Raw genomic sequence first — 14,755 nt, 5'->3', positions numbered from 1 at the left:
GTGGCCACATAACTCCACTTCTCTGTGTTTCCTCTCCTTATAAGGACACCAATTATATTAGGACTTACCCAAAGGACCTCATTTTAACTTGATGACATCTCCAAAGACCCTATTTCCACACACAATCACATTCACAGGTCCTGCGAGTTAGGGCTTCAAAATATCTTTTTGGGGGACACAATCAACTATAATAATCGTTGGCAACAGTTTCCAGGTCCTACATAGAGGATCCATTCTAGCATTCTCTCTCTGAGCCACCGGACCCCTTCTTCAATGCTATGCCAAGAAAGTCCTCGCATTTCTACTCAATTTCTGTAGCCCACTGTCACGGCCAACTCTAAGATGCCATCCCATCATACTGTTAGGACCAGCTGTGAGCTGACCCTCGATCCTGAGTCCAGGGTGGGTACTTTCCCCATACTCTATTCTCCCCCCATGCAACATCCCCTTCCCCACCACCTTCCTCCCCCCAACACCGTCAAGGTCACGTCTACCTGCCCTCATCAGGACCTGCCATTCATTCAACATATAAGCTTGTTCCTCCTGGAGCAGGACTATACTTTTCAGCTCCAGCTCTTTGGAGACCTAACCCCAGTTCTTGGCCTAGGGGTACAAATGGTGAGGGAAACAAGAATCATCTGGAGAGGCCCCTGTCTCAGATGGTCTCTGCATGCTCTCCAGGCCAAGGAAGGCTTCTCCCTCATCAGGGGGGAGGTGAATCAATCTGGCAGCCTGAAGTGGCCAGGGCCCCGGAGATTTAAGATTCTCAGGCTCATCTAACCATATATTACCATCCTGGGCTTCAGGTTTGCCTGCTTGAGTTAGCAAGAGCCTATTCTCTCTTTTCCTTTTTTTCCCCCCAAGACTTTCAAAATGCAGTTGACAAAAGGCTTTGTGCCACGTAATCATTACTATTGCTCCCATATTGTTCAGATACCACGGCCCTGGTGTATTTCAACGCCTCACCTTCCGCCTGCTCGTCTACCTAGGGTTCCACAGTGGAGATCTTTAGGAAGTGGTGCCTCTGCGTGCCAGGGGTTTTCCACCCAGCTGATCACCAAGCAATAGGGTTCTTAATACCAGACCTCAGTGAGTAACCCAACTCCAAAACCCCACCTTGAGGGGCAGCCATCTAGGGCCATTCCTGACACCAGTGTCTTGGCGTGGGTTTCTGGAAACCAGTGCCCAAAGCAATGGCCCATGGACTAGCTACTTCTTTATTAGGGAGTGCAATCCCAAGAAGGAAGAGGAGGCAGGGAGGGGAGAGCCACTCGAAGGACACATTACCGAGCTGGCTGCTGCCAAGTGCGACTGATTGCTCAATCTTGCAAGACCATTTCGAGAAGCTGTATGTCTCGGGAGCATCTGCGGTGAGGGAGAAAAGGAAGAATTTCCCACTAGCTCCCATTTTCCATTGATCAAAGTTTTGCCTCACTGAGCATTCACTCCCCCACTTTTAGGCTGCACGAGTGTGGGTGCTGAGAGGGATTCTGTAGGGTCCACAGCTCAACATGGAAAGGGATGCCCAGGGGTAGGTGATGAGAGGCTGGGGCACCCAGGGCAGTCACCAAGCAAGGCTCTGCCTGCGTCACCTGCGTGAAGTCAGGTGGAGCCCACCCAGGGCTGGGAGCAGCGGAAGCTTTGATACTGGAGACAGGCAGGGCCTCCTCCTGGTGCTGGGCCTCCTGCTCCCAGACCAGTGCTCTTTACTTATGCAAGGGGCTGTCTTAGCGCTCACATCCCCTACCCCCTAAAAAGATCCCTCATCTGCCCTGAGCTGTCTCAAAGGCATTTCCCCTGCTGGGACCTAACTGCACTGGAGCCAGGCATTTTTCGGCCATAAAGTGAATCCATCCCCTGCCCCATCCCTTGTTGAAACGGCCCCTTGGCATCAAGTTGGTGCTGGGTACACACACCCCCGTGACTCTCAGCCTTGTTGGCCTGGCTCATGAGATAGAGCTGGTGGCTTCCCCGCCGCACTGCCAAGCTGAGACCCAGGACCCATCCATCCTGCTTCCCCGTTGCTGAGGATGCCCCGAGTGACAGATGAAGGGCCCCAGCCATGAATCATCTCCCTTACCTTTCCCCATCTCCCAGCCAGCCTCCCAGAGCCCGGTGCCGGCAAGATGGATGTCTGCAGAGTCTCACCTGCTCTCTTGAATGATTCTCCTTTAAAAGAGGCCACTTATCAGTAATTCATTACTGGGCTTTGTTAGCATAAACAAGGCCTGGGAGGTGGGGAAGGGGTGGGGATGTGACCCGCTCCTCCTCTCAGCCCCCTGCCACTTCTGCTGCCATCCGTCCCTGTCACATGGGTTGGCCTCCAACCTCAGCTCTACCTTCCTGCTGGGGAGAAAAGCAGAACCAGGGTCTTGAGGAGAGCTGCTCCAGCTGGTGGTACCCACTCCGGCAGATGGCATACAGCTGTTTCTGGTGACATCTGGATGAGCACAATCAGCTCCAATTGACGATTTCTTTTAATCTTGAATTAAATGTCACATGTTGCCTTTTTCTTTTATGGCCCATATTCACCCCTGTCTGTGTTGTCTATAACCACGGCATAAGATATTACTGGCTGGAGACCACTTCTTTGAAAGACAACCTTGTCCCTGTGTAGCCTCAATTTGTCAGTAGGAGCATGAGGAAGCACCTGGAAGAGCAGGACTGACCCTGGGAAGGACGAACAGAATCACAAAACAAGAGCCATAGCGGATGGAGGTCAGTCTGGGCTGGCACTGCTCCCCTGGGGACCTTCCTAGCCGGGGTGGGGGTATCTGGAGGTGGTGGTGGTTTCTGCAGTAGGTACAGGTCAGAGGTACGATTCTAGAAGGGCCCCATGGTGGGGCCAGACAGGCAGGAACCAGGGCCCCACCCCTCCTACTCCACCCAGAAGCAAAGAAGACAAGAAGAAGACCTCAGATTTCAGCTTAGTTTATCCCTTAGTTCAGGACCATAGCTAGCTTTTTTATGCCACTACCAGCTCTCTCCTCCCCCATCCATTCTCCAGCAGCTGCGGGGACACCTTGAAGTCATAAATCTGATCATGCCATCCCTTTGATTAAAAACCTTGAATGGCCTCTAGCCACTGTCTTCAGGATCAAGCCCAAAGTCCTGAATGTGTCCTGTCCTGTGCCCCGGCCTCTGCCTGCCCTTGACCTTGACTCTCATCTTGCACCTCTTCCTCCTCGTTCATGCCACACAGGTCTTCTTGCAGCCTCTAGGGAGATTTTTTATTCAACCAACCCCAGGACCTTTGCACTTACTAATCCCTCTGCCTGGCATGGACTTCATTCCAGGACGAACATAACTCCTATTTATCTTTTAGGTCTTAGCTTAAGTTGCCAGGGCCCCAGGGCACCTTCCCTACTGCCCCAGATCAGACTAGACGTGCCATGCTCTCCTGTAGCTCCTTGACTTCTCCTTTATACCGTACACCTAAAAAGTTTGCTTATCCATTCTCCCCGGCAGACAACATGTCCATGAGACATGGGACTGTGTCCTGTTCCTGTTCCTTCCCCAGTGGTGAGTACAGAGATGGACACAGAAGGGCCCTCTGTGGAAGGAATGAAGGAATGAGGGGACACACACATGAGAGACTCGAACCCCAGGCCTGACCAGCATCTTCCATGGTGGTCTCCCCACAGACTCCCCTCTCCCAGGCTCTGCTATCTCCAGCCTCTGGCCTTGCCTCCACCATCAGCAGTGTCTGCCCTCTGTTCACACTCCCTCAACCATAGCCATGTCTCCTGGTCTTTTCTGTTTCCTGGAAGGGCAAGGTCCTGGCTTTGACCTCAAGGCCACCTCCTCTGGGGCTTCAGGTGAAATGGCTTTTTAAGGCTCAAGGACCCTGGCCCACTGGCCTCTTCCTCTGGGGAGGATGTTAGCCTCTCCACCCCTCCCAGCTGTGCCTCTTCCTCCCTTGGAGCTCTGGGACCTCCAAGGCTGGACTGGGCCTCCATTGCCCCTCAGGGAAAGGCCCAGAGCTCACAAGGCCCATCATCTGGTTTTCCAGACTCCAGTCTGGGGTCACAGTTCATCTCAGACAACACTGGCATAGATTAAACAATACAGCACATTTGCAGTTCAAATACCACTCCCTCCTTTTGTCTCTGGTGGCCCAAACTGAGACCTCAATGCAGCATGATTTGAGGGAAGTCGAAGGATGTTTGCCACAGGATGGTGGTGCACTGACTCGTATTCTTGCTGCCAGAGGCCAGCTGTCCAGCGCTAAGTCCTGACATTCTTTCTCTGGCAACCCTGAGAGCATGGCTGTGGCATCATTTGCATAGATTTGCATATCCTCTGCTGCCTTCTATCCTAGGGTCTGCAACCTGGGGCTGGGCAGCCAAGCTGGCCAGCAGGTTAGTTTTCTTTGGCCGGCAGCCTGGCAGCTCCCCTCCCCGGCCATTGTCACTGTGGATTCTGCTACTACACTCTCTATGACCCTCACAGGCCAGTCCCATGGTGCCTGCTCCTTTGTTCATCCATAGTCCACCAGACAGTGGCAGCTCAGCTGAGTTTCACAGCTCCCTCCCACTCCTGGCAGGGTGTGCCTTCCGTCCTGCCCACGCCCGACCTGCTGTCGCCTGTCCCACACCACGTGGAAAGGGCTTGGTGATCTGGCATTTGTTTGTTCGTATGTTCAGATTTACTGAGCATTTCCTTTGTGCCAGCTACTCTGCTAGGGACTGGGGACAAAAAGAAAGTAGAGGGGCCACCCTGAGAGGCTAGCTCCCTGCTTCACTGTGTCTGGGGCTCCCCAGCCTGGAGCTGGGTTCTTCCCATTGTCCTCGCTCTGCTGTAACTCCCACTGGACCTGAAGCGGGAGCACTTGGCTTTTCAAGGGCTCCACCTTTAGCAACACCACTGCCCCGCCTCCCAGGGGTCCCCAGCCCACCCACAGACACTAGTACCCTAGACCTCTCCCAGGAGGACAGGAGCCCCCAACCAAATAAGCCTCCTGGAACTGGCCCCCGCACTTCCTCAGAGCAGGAAGGGGCTTCTCACTCCCGTGGGCAGATTGGGGTCTCGCCAGTTTTTCTTTCTTGACTTCTGATCCTAAAATGTGAAAAGCAGACCGGGCAGCAAGGAGGGCAACGGAGAGCAGAGTTACCCAGGGTTAGCAATGGGAGAGCCAAGCTCCAGAACGAGCCCAGTCCTGGGGGACTCTTGGGGGACGCTGCTCACGGCCGAGCTTCTCTGAGCAGGGTTGTTTTTTGGCCAGTCCCCAAGAGGCCAAGACACCAGACATCAGTCCAAGGCTTGGGTGGGCAAGGGTAGCATCTCCTTCCTAGCCTAGAGAGGTAGAGACTTCATCGACAACTTTCCTCCAGGTGGTCTCTCTTCCTCTGCTCCCTGTTTCTGTTGGGGAACCCTGCGGCCCCTATTCCCCTAGGCTGCGAGCCCTACTCCTTCTAGGACACCATCCTCCCTTATATGGCAGCCCAACTTTTATTGACTGTGTCAATGGGACAAATTATTTAAGCTCTACAAGACTCCACTGCACATCTGAACAGGGGAATGGTGAGAGCACTTATTGCAGAAGAAATGGTATTAGATGAATCACATCTAATATACAGCGCTTGGCATGCCGTAAGATTTCAGTCCTCAGCCACCATCATTCCTGTGGGAAATGGTCCTTTGCTCCCACAGCTCCTGTGGACAGTCTGAGCAAGAAGTTTAAAAACTAGACAAAGTGATTGTTCTCTGTTGGCTAGTGACCGCAAGATGGGTGATGAGGAGGACTCCTAGGGACAGAGAGGGGCCATAGGGAGAGGGTGACCTCAGCGAGATTCAGGACCGGACTCCAGCTTGGACGGGAGGGCAGATAAACGGGAGAGAGGAAACGCCCACCACTCGGTGCTCTCCTCACACAAAGAGGGTTCTGCAGAGCTCTCCCTTGTCCTTCTCCTGGTTAATATGAAACACAGTGAGCGCCGATGAAGTCATTTTTCAAACCATAAAGCACTGCAAACACATTTGTAATATTTTTCTTCTGTGCTATGGGTAGGGTTTGGGTTTTTCCTTTTCCTTTTTTTTTTTTTCAAATTCTCTGCTATTTAGCAAACACAAACTGTCTTCCCCAAAATGTAATTCTGGGCATGGACACTTTTAATAATGTTATGCTCTGGTCAGATCTGTAATGGCTTTTTCTTTTTTTCTTTCTTTTTCTTTTTTTTTTTTTTTTTCCTATTGATGACTCCTCATTTCAGTGAATCACTGCCAGGAAAACTCACCTGGAGGCCAGGATTGTCTCTAACGGCCAGTCTAAGTAGGGCATCCCAGCTTGAATCCTCTCCCTCCCAGGTGGTAAGCTGCCTGGGAACTAGGACTGGGTCCTTCTCATCTTTTATCTCGAGAGCCCAGCACAGCATCTGGCCCAGGTCAGACTCTTGGTGAGAGCGTGGGGGATTCTGGTTCTGGAACTCTACCACTCATTATGTGAACGTGAGCCACCTCCTTGTGGCTCACTATTCTATCTGTAAAATGGGTATCATCTTAGTAACCTATTTCATAGGGTTATTGTGATGATTTCTCCCTCCCTCCCTCCCTCTTTCTTTTGTCTCTCTGTCTCTTTCTCTCACCCAATTGGACCCAAACAGTTGCTCTGGTGCTCAAAATTCCATGTGTTCCTACAGCACGCTGCACTCCACAGGGCGTCGCAAATACATTAGCTCATTTATTCTGAAATCAGGGAACAGAAGCATCTCCCTCTCTCCGACGAGGATGCTGAGCTCAGATACGTGGCCAGGACCATCGCGCTAGCAGTTAGCAGACGCAGGACTCAAACCAGGTTTTCTGACACCAAGTTTTGATTCTTTTGGGTTAAAAGACGCCAGGCAGTAGTTCCAACATAAATGACATTTACTCAGTCTGGCTCTAGTACAGCTCTCAGATAGCCTGTCATTTCACATGGGGAGACATCAGTCAAACTGGGTGTTTGGCACTGAGGGAAGCACATAACCAGTAAAGGGCTGAATTTTTCCTTTCTTCTCCAGGGGGCTTTGGGGGTGGGACTTGGGGGCAGCCTATGGAGGCAGGAGATCAGTTTGATGTCCATCAGGAAAGAGCTGCAGGTGTGTCCACAAATGACCTCTGCGAATTGGTGGCCTCCAGATGCTGGGTTTCCCAAGATGAAGCAGTGAAGGAAGGGGACACTCACTGAGGGATTTCCCTGGGACAAGAGTGTCCCCATGTGAGGACCTCTCCCATGTGGGAGCACCTCTCACCATCCTGACCACTTTCCTAAGAGGATAACATGGTGACTTCCCTTGTTTCCCATTTTTAAGATGGAAAAACTGAGGCTTAGCTTGCTCAAGGTCACACAGCTAGTAGGTAATGAGCACCCCACCAGCTGGGTGCACCATTTCTTGTTCAGCAATAGAAAGGAGCCCACCCTGGCTGTTTCTGGGCTCTAGAAGGGGCTCATGGATGCCAGATGGCTCCCGTCACCAAGCGAGGATGTGATGGGCCGGGAAAGAAGCCGGGTACGTGACCTCCCAGCCCCAGGCTGCTTCTTCGACCTCCCTTGAGGGTTTTCAGGACAGAAGAGGGAGCACTGGCTGCAATTCCCTGGGGGTCCTGGAATCCCAGCCCTACCTGAGAAGGGAAAGTTCCCTCCTGCTATGGAGGAGTGGGGCTCCTGTGAGGAGAGAGCTTCTGGGGCGGCTGCGAAACGTCTGGTGACAATATTTGTGTCTAAAAATACAGCAGCCGAGAACCAGCTAATTACAGCCTCTGGAGTCATTCATAACTTGGCGTTTCCCTGTTAAGCCTGATCTCTCTCAGCTCGTCCTCCGCAGCAGCCACGAAGGAGGCCGCCTGTAGGTGGAAAGCCAGCCAGGAGGGCCCAGGATCGGGCCTCAGTCCATCCATCCTTTGGCCCCGAAGCCCAGCCCAGTACCTAGGGCGAGGCTGGCACCGCCCACTGAAATGCCAGGGAGCAGAGGTTTCTCGAGTCTGCACAACACCCCCATGCATGTGCGCACAGGTGCCCTTGGCTATGTGCCTGTCGGGGCTCTATCCCGACCCACTGGAACCCCCCAACAGTCAATGGTCCCAGTGTAACCTCATGATGAGAGAGCTGAGGAGAGATGCTCAGGGCCCCGGCAGCATGTGGCTGGGGGAGGCCTCTCTCCCGGGACTGACGAAGGGTGCCGAGGCTCTGTGGGACTGGCACTTGGGCTGAGCAGGCATCGGGTCCCTACCCCTCCCTGTTGTGGATCCCTCTCTCTCCCACGGCCTCTCCTATCAGGAGGCACCCCTAACTCAGTTCCAGAAAGGGCTAAATGACCTGAGCAGAGACCAGGCACCGTCCCTACCATGCCCCATTCCTGCCTGAACACTCACAGGGAACACGGGGTGCAGGAGAAGTGGGAGAACGAATCCCACGTGAGGGGATGTCCTCATCCCCTCCAGAAGGGACTCTTTTTAAATCACAGAGGCTTTCGGGGCACCTGGGTGGCTCAGTCGACTAAGGGTCTGCCTTTGGTTCAGGTCATGATCCGGGGGTCCTGGGATCGAGTCCCACGTGGCTTCACTTGGTTGCTTGGAGCCCCCTGCTCAGCGGGGAGTCAGCTTCTCCCTCTCTCTCTGCCCCTCCCCCTGCTCATGCATGCAAGCACTCTCTCTTTCTCTTTTTCTCAAATCAATAAATAAAACTCTTTTAAAAAAAATCAAGGCCTAACTAACACTTGGATGGTATGTGCGACCTGCTGTCATATACACAGTGCTCTGTGGGTCCCATATTAATTAGATGCAGTGGTTTGTATGATTAGGTCCACTTTATAGATAATTAAACAGAGATGCAGAGATGCTAAGTCATTTCCCAAGGTTATCTAAGTAATGACTAGCCTTGACCTCAAGGCTCGGCCTCACCTCCACGAATCTTCCTGCTGCACCCGAAAGCCCGACTGTGACACCCCACGCCCACCTTGAAGCTGGGACTGCCAGCCTGTGCGGGGTGCTGATTGCAGAAAACACCGCCCGTGCTGTTTCCTCCACACAGCACCAAATTCAACCAAACCCACCCTGTTTGTATTTGTAAAATGTATTTGGAAATACATTTTTATCTCACTGAGGAAGCTGGATCCATTAGCCTATGACCTAAAAAAGTAAGCCAGAGCCTAAGAGAAAGTAGGCAAGGAGAGAATAGGTGTGTGTGTTGTGGGGGGACATTGCAAGGCTTTCCAGAGGGAGGCCATGTGTTTGTTGGTCTGTGCCTCTGACACACCTGCACCAGGTCAGCTGGGGCTCCACGGGGTCAGGAGAGCACCAGGCCTGGCCCCTGGCTGCGAGAGGCTGGGCTATGGATGAGACCTGACCCCCTAAGGAGAGCAGCGCCCCAGGAATGGGCCGTCCCACACCTTCTTGCTAATCAGCACCGGGCATGATTGAACACCCTGACCACCTAGCTAAGGTTCAGGGGGACCAAGACTCAGGGTGCTGCGTGCAAAATGAGGCTTATGTAGAATCCCGGAATCACAGGAATTACAGAGGAGAAAGGACACCGAGGTCGGAAGCAGCTGTCCCCAGGGGCCACGTGCAAGTTCTCAGTAACGGAGTTCCCCCTTGTTCCTCCCATCAGGGTTGCCGTGACCCCGAAGACCACTTTCGGCTGCCAGCCAGAGAAGACACTGTTTAAAGGAATAGAGGTCTGTGCAGATCCGTACAGGAACTGCTATGGAATTTATTAATCATTCAGAAACCAGTGAAGAGGGGCGGACCTAGAGGGTACAGTTGCCTCACGTCCAGTGTGCCTGAGCAGCGTGGGGAGGAGTGCTGGAACATTCCAGAGCGGGCTGTGGTGCCGGGGCAGTGGGGCAGGGTGCTGTTGGTCTGAGCACCCACTTGCTGTGCAAACTTTGGCGAAATGTGAACCTCTCTGAGCCTCTGTTTCTTTCTCTGCAGCAAAGGCTGACAAGGTTCATGCACAGGGCTTCAGGGAAGATTCTAGGGAGTTTGTAAAGGTGAGCCTCATTTGTGCCCGGCCCAAAGGAACTACTGCACACGTTATTGTTATCATTCCCCTTCCCCTTCCAGATCCACCTCTGTGTCCATCCAATAGGGTTGAGCAGGCTCTTTGTTTTGCTCCCTGCTCACTCCACATTACACCAACTTTTGCAGACACACTCCCACAAGTCATACTCACAGAGTAACGATCATGGAGACGGACGGGTTCTCTGACCTCACTGAGGCTACTGTTTTCAGGAGTTTTCTGGAAAAAACGGCTAAGAAGCTAATAAGGATGCTTGCCATCAGATGTGATGGCTGTCCTGCACAGGTAGTGACCATATGACTCCCTTGGGGACAAGAGAGAGGTCACAGAAAAAGAATGGCATTCCGAAGACAGCATGGGGCATGGTCAGGCAGCTTTTGCCCTCCAGTGGCATGACTCCAGCACCATCCTATCCCAGCTACTTCCCTTGGGCCCAAGGTCACTGTATCTGCCCCCTCCCCTCCCCCAACACCTACTTTCTAGTAGCATCTAAATCAGTCACTCTTAACCTTCTCCACATTGGTGCTTCCCGCCCATAGCTGACACTTCACCCGCCACACAAAAATCAATTAAGTCAGAATGAGTAAGAGGGGGACCCAGCCAACAGAATTATTTCTGGGGGCACCCTGGAGGCTCAGGCAGTTGAGCATCTGACTCTTGATTTCAGCTCAGGTCATGATCTCTGGGTTCTGGGATCAAGACCCACATAGGGCTCCCTGCTCAGTGCGGAGTCTGCTCAAGATTCTTTTTCTCTCTCTCTCTGCCTCTTCTCCCCAGCCCCTTCTCCCTGCTCTCTCTTTCTCCCTAAAATAAATAAATAAATTGATCTTAAAAAAAAAAAGAATTATTTCCAGCACCTCAACTGAGACCCAGTGCTCTAAGCAGATGTCCTTGTGAGGGGGAAAAGGACACCAGACCTCAGCTCCTCACCACTTTTGGCATACTGCTGAACAGCCTCAGTTTCCTTTACTGGCCATAGAGAGAACTACTAGCCCTTTCACTGGGCAAGAGTGAAGCTGAAGGCAGACTTTGGGGGGACGCTCTGGGAACTCCTGCAGGGTGAGCGGTCTGGGCCCTGTGACCCTCCCAGCAGAGGCTGACTGGGGAAAGGCAGCAGGTATGAACATTTCCTTGGGTGCTAAGTGCTGAGCACATACCCAGGGCTTGCATTGCCCAAGGGGGTGCTGGGAGGGTCCCCTTGGTGAGCGTCCCATGCCGAGCTCGTCATGCTGAAGCTGAACGGTCAGCCCCCGCCTCCCCTCCTCCACCTCACCTCCTCGCCTCGCCTCGCCCTCCCTTCCACCCTCCATCCGGGTCCCAGTCCTGCTATCTCTAGATGCTGCATTTCCAGCGCCTTCTGCCCAATAAACATTTGTCGCCGGCAGGTGTCAGGGTTCCAAAGGGGCCTGTATTAATCACAGTGGGATATGCCCTGTCAAGAGAGCGGCCAAGGTCATTTGAAGAGCACCGGAGGGGTGCTGGGAGGCAGTACCCCTCTGCTGCCAGTCGCCAGCCGGGCCCACCAGACCAGCGCACAGAGCCCTGTGTGTGGCCTCAGGCCTGGACAGGCAGCGCGAGGGCCGCAGAGACCGTGGAGCGCAGTCCCTGACCTCACCTCCTTCATGACCTATAATAGGAGTGATGCAGACAAGTGCAAAGGAGTGAATCAGGGTTGAGGACGTGGTGAGGAGAAAAAAATTTCAGGTGAGAAGCAGAGCTGGGGGGTGGGAAGGTAGGGTAGGAAAGGGCAGATTCCCCTTCTCGAGGGGCTTATGCCCTGCTCGTGGGGAGACCTAGTGGGGAGGGGTGGGGCAGGGATTTGCCGGCAGTGAAGGAAGTATTGTTTTATGAAACTTTTGTTCCGGTTTTGTGGGATGCGCGTGCATGCCTGCGGGGGCACTAGGCCCTGATGTACAATGTATTTCTTGCTGTGAATTGTGGTCTAAAAATTGTGCATCACGGGGAGTCGAAACTCCGGGTCTGAGATGAGCGCAGGACTGACTTTGGTCCGCGTGACTTCACCTTTCAGCAACTCCCTTCCTGGCCAGAAAAATGTGAATGCTGCTCCCTGCACTGCTTTTTACCTCCCCGGGTTTGCTGTGAAGCTGAACTAAGAATCTATACGTGGAAATGCTTCATGTGCTGAACATTCCAAGTAAGAGGGCTCCATTCTCGTTAGGTGATGTCACTCAGAAACCTATTCAGAAGAGGTGGAGATAGAGCTGGGTTCTGAGAAAGGTGGTGATAATGATGATAAGGACAGCCCACCCTCGGACAGAGCTTGCCAGGTGCCTAACATTGTCCTAGGAAGGAGCAGGAGGGGCAGGAGGGGGCCAGGGCTTCGGGACCAAGCCAGGTAACCAGAAAGTCTGGGGGCGGGGCCAGCAGCAGGTGGTGGGTCACAGCAAACAGAAATGCTAAGGTGAGGTGACAGGTGCTCCTTCGCACTAGGACAGCTCATTGGGAGAATGAATCAGCTAGCCATATTGGGGTGTCCCAAAGCCCCCAGCAGAGGTGTGCTGGTCCCCTTCCTGCAGGAGCGAGAAGAGCCATGGCCTTACTTTGAAGCCTGGTGTCCTCTTTCAGCAAAGAGGGGAAGCTCCTGCTAGCTGAGAAGCTACCAGGAGCCAGAGCCTGGGCTGAGGTGTTCCAGCCTCTCCCGTCCTCAGGAAGACCAGGGGCACCGCTCTGGGCAGACAGGCCCACCTGCCCCTGGGCAGAGACCGGGAGACCTGCGCCCGCCTCGGATGAACCCATGGAGGAGAAATCCCAAACCCCAGTCAGAAGGTTGTGATCAAGGAGCAATTGAAGACTTGCTGCAGAAAATTGGAGCTGCCAATCTCCTAACAATTGAGGAATTTTTTTTATAGTATGCATTTCACGAATGTTCGGTAAGTGCTTGGGAATCACAAAGGTCCTATAAGTGCTCTGTATTACAAGTCAAATCCTGTTACCGCAAGTACCATTGCAATGAAACTTTCTGTATGACAAAAGCAATTTCCATGTCCTAGTCGATGGCCCACTTATTTCAAACAATATTCAATATGCCGACAGCGAAAGTTCCCTTCTCTGAGCACTCAGCTTGCTGATTGTCCATTCTGCTCACTCCGTAATGCTTCCATGTACCGTCTTGAACCGGTCACCATTGCTGGATGCTTATTATTCTTGCCGGCCCATCTGGATGAAGAAGTCCTCAAGGACGGAGATGGTCCTGCCCTGGGGAACCAGCGTGTGTAGATGTGGAGCCCAATAGGCCTTTGTTGGTTCCCACACTATATGTCTCCTGCTCATCCACTACAAGTGTTACACGGGGTATGAGATGACCGTACCAGTAAGATGCATGTTCTGCTCTCAAGGGGTTCCCAGACTAGCAGAGGGAACAGACAACTAATTCAGGATGAGAAATCCACCCTGTAGCAGGGCTTGAAACAGGAATACCAGCAAGTGGCACCTGACGCAGGTCAAAGGGATCTGGGAAAACTTCCTGGAGGTGGTGACATCTAAAATACAACTTGACAGATGAGCAGGAGGTATTGTGGCAGTTTGTGGAGGGGGGAGGTCAGGGCAGTGGAGGGAGCTGTACTAGAATCCAGGGGCTGCTTGAATACCACAATAACAGCTCACTTGTATTAAATTCTTGCCCTTTCCAGGCTTGAAATATAGGCTGTGACTATTTTATCTCATTTAATCCTCACATCAACCCTACTATCCCCATTCTACAGATGAGGAAATGGAGACTTTAAGAGTTTAAATATTTTGCCTAATTAATTTGCCCAAGCTGAGTATTAGCTGTCATTATTATTATCATAATCATCACTGTCAGTGATAATTATTGTCAGCCTCCCAGCCTAAATTCAGCTCTTCTGGTAAATTAGGTTTCTGACTAACCTCACGTACTGACAAGGTCACACTGCTAGTTGAGGGCAGTGTCAGGCTTTGAATCCAGGACTTAAGGCTGCAGAGGCGAGATCAGGACTGGAAATGGCTCAGCCTGGAGGGGTGGGCGGGGCTGGCCATGAGGTGGGTGGGGTTGGTGGTGAGTGGCAGCCCTGAACAGGTCCAGGTGCGGAAGGATGAGTCCAGGTATGGAAGGATGAGTGCAGGTGCAGAAGGATATGTCCCCCTGAGGCTTTAGAAAGAGTCCCCCTGCTTCCCCACAAGGAATGTATTTCAGGGGCACAAATGGAAGCAGGGAGACATGTTAGGAGCTGTTTTCTCATCTGCACAAGAGAGATGGGCAGCCTGAATTCAGGCCTTATCTGCATCAGGAAGTGAGCGATGAGGGAGCATTAAAGGCGATGAGCCAGGTGGGAACCCCAGCCACACTGGCTGGTGTGGAGAGCTGCACAGACCCTAGAAGAGACCCAGTTCCAGAGGCTGGCGGGGCGGGGCGGGGCAGGCACCCGGAGGTGCTACTGTCCCTACCCGAGGGCTCTGGAGGGGCACAGGGGGCTCTGGGGGCATGGTGGGTGTTTGGATGGCAGGTGATGTTTGCAGCCAAGCAGAAGTAGCCTCTGGTTCTGTGGGACCATCCCCTTCACTGCAGGGAAGCCCCCCAGCCCCCCAGCGAGGGTAAGGGTAAGCATCAGATAAAGCAGGCACCCTACTTTCCAAATAGTCAGCCATCAGAAGGTTAGGTTCAAAAAACAAACACTAACCGGATCGCCATGGACAAGCTAGGGTAGGAAGTGTTAGGGCTGCAGCCCTGAGGCTTCAGTGGTGCTTGGCACACCCCACAGATAAAGACAGGGCTGGCTT

At 52.9% G+C, this 14,755-nt stretch overlaps 1 long non-coding RNA gene across 1 annotated transcript; it reads right to left on the bottom strand.

Annotated features, from left to right (window-relative positions):
- Positions 1–1,208: 1,208 nt before the first annotated feature.
- Positions 1,209–6,389, bottom strand: LOC123392194. The gene is made up of 3 exons (XR_006606905.1): positions 6,237–6,389; positions 2,340–2,670; positions 1,209–1,365 (listed from the first exon to the last, which is right to left on the bottom strand). It is a non-coding gene; the product is annotated as an uncharacterized LOC123392194 (long non-coding RNA).
- Between the last annotated feature and the right edge of the window lie 8,366 nt (positions 6,390–14,755).

This window comes from Mustela putorius, unplaced genomic scaffold, assembly GCF_011764305.1.
Source record: "Mustela putorius furo isolate JIRA1106 unplaced genomic scaffold, ASM1176430v1.1 tig00000460_pilon_pilon_pilon, whole genome shotgun sequence".
NCBI classification, from domain to species: Eukaryota; Metazoa; Chordata; class Mammalia; order Carnivora; family Mustelidae; genus Mustela; species Mustela putorius.
The sequence above is the reverse complement of the archived record's forward strand: the minus strand, read 5'-3'. Positions and strand labels throughout refer to the sequence as shown.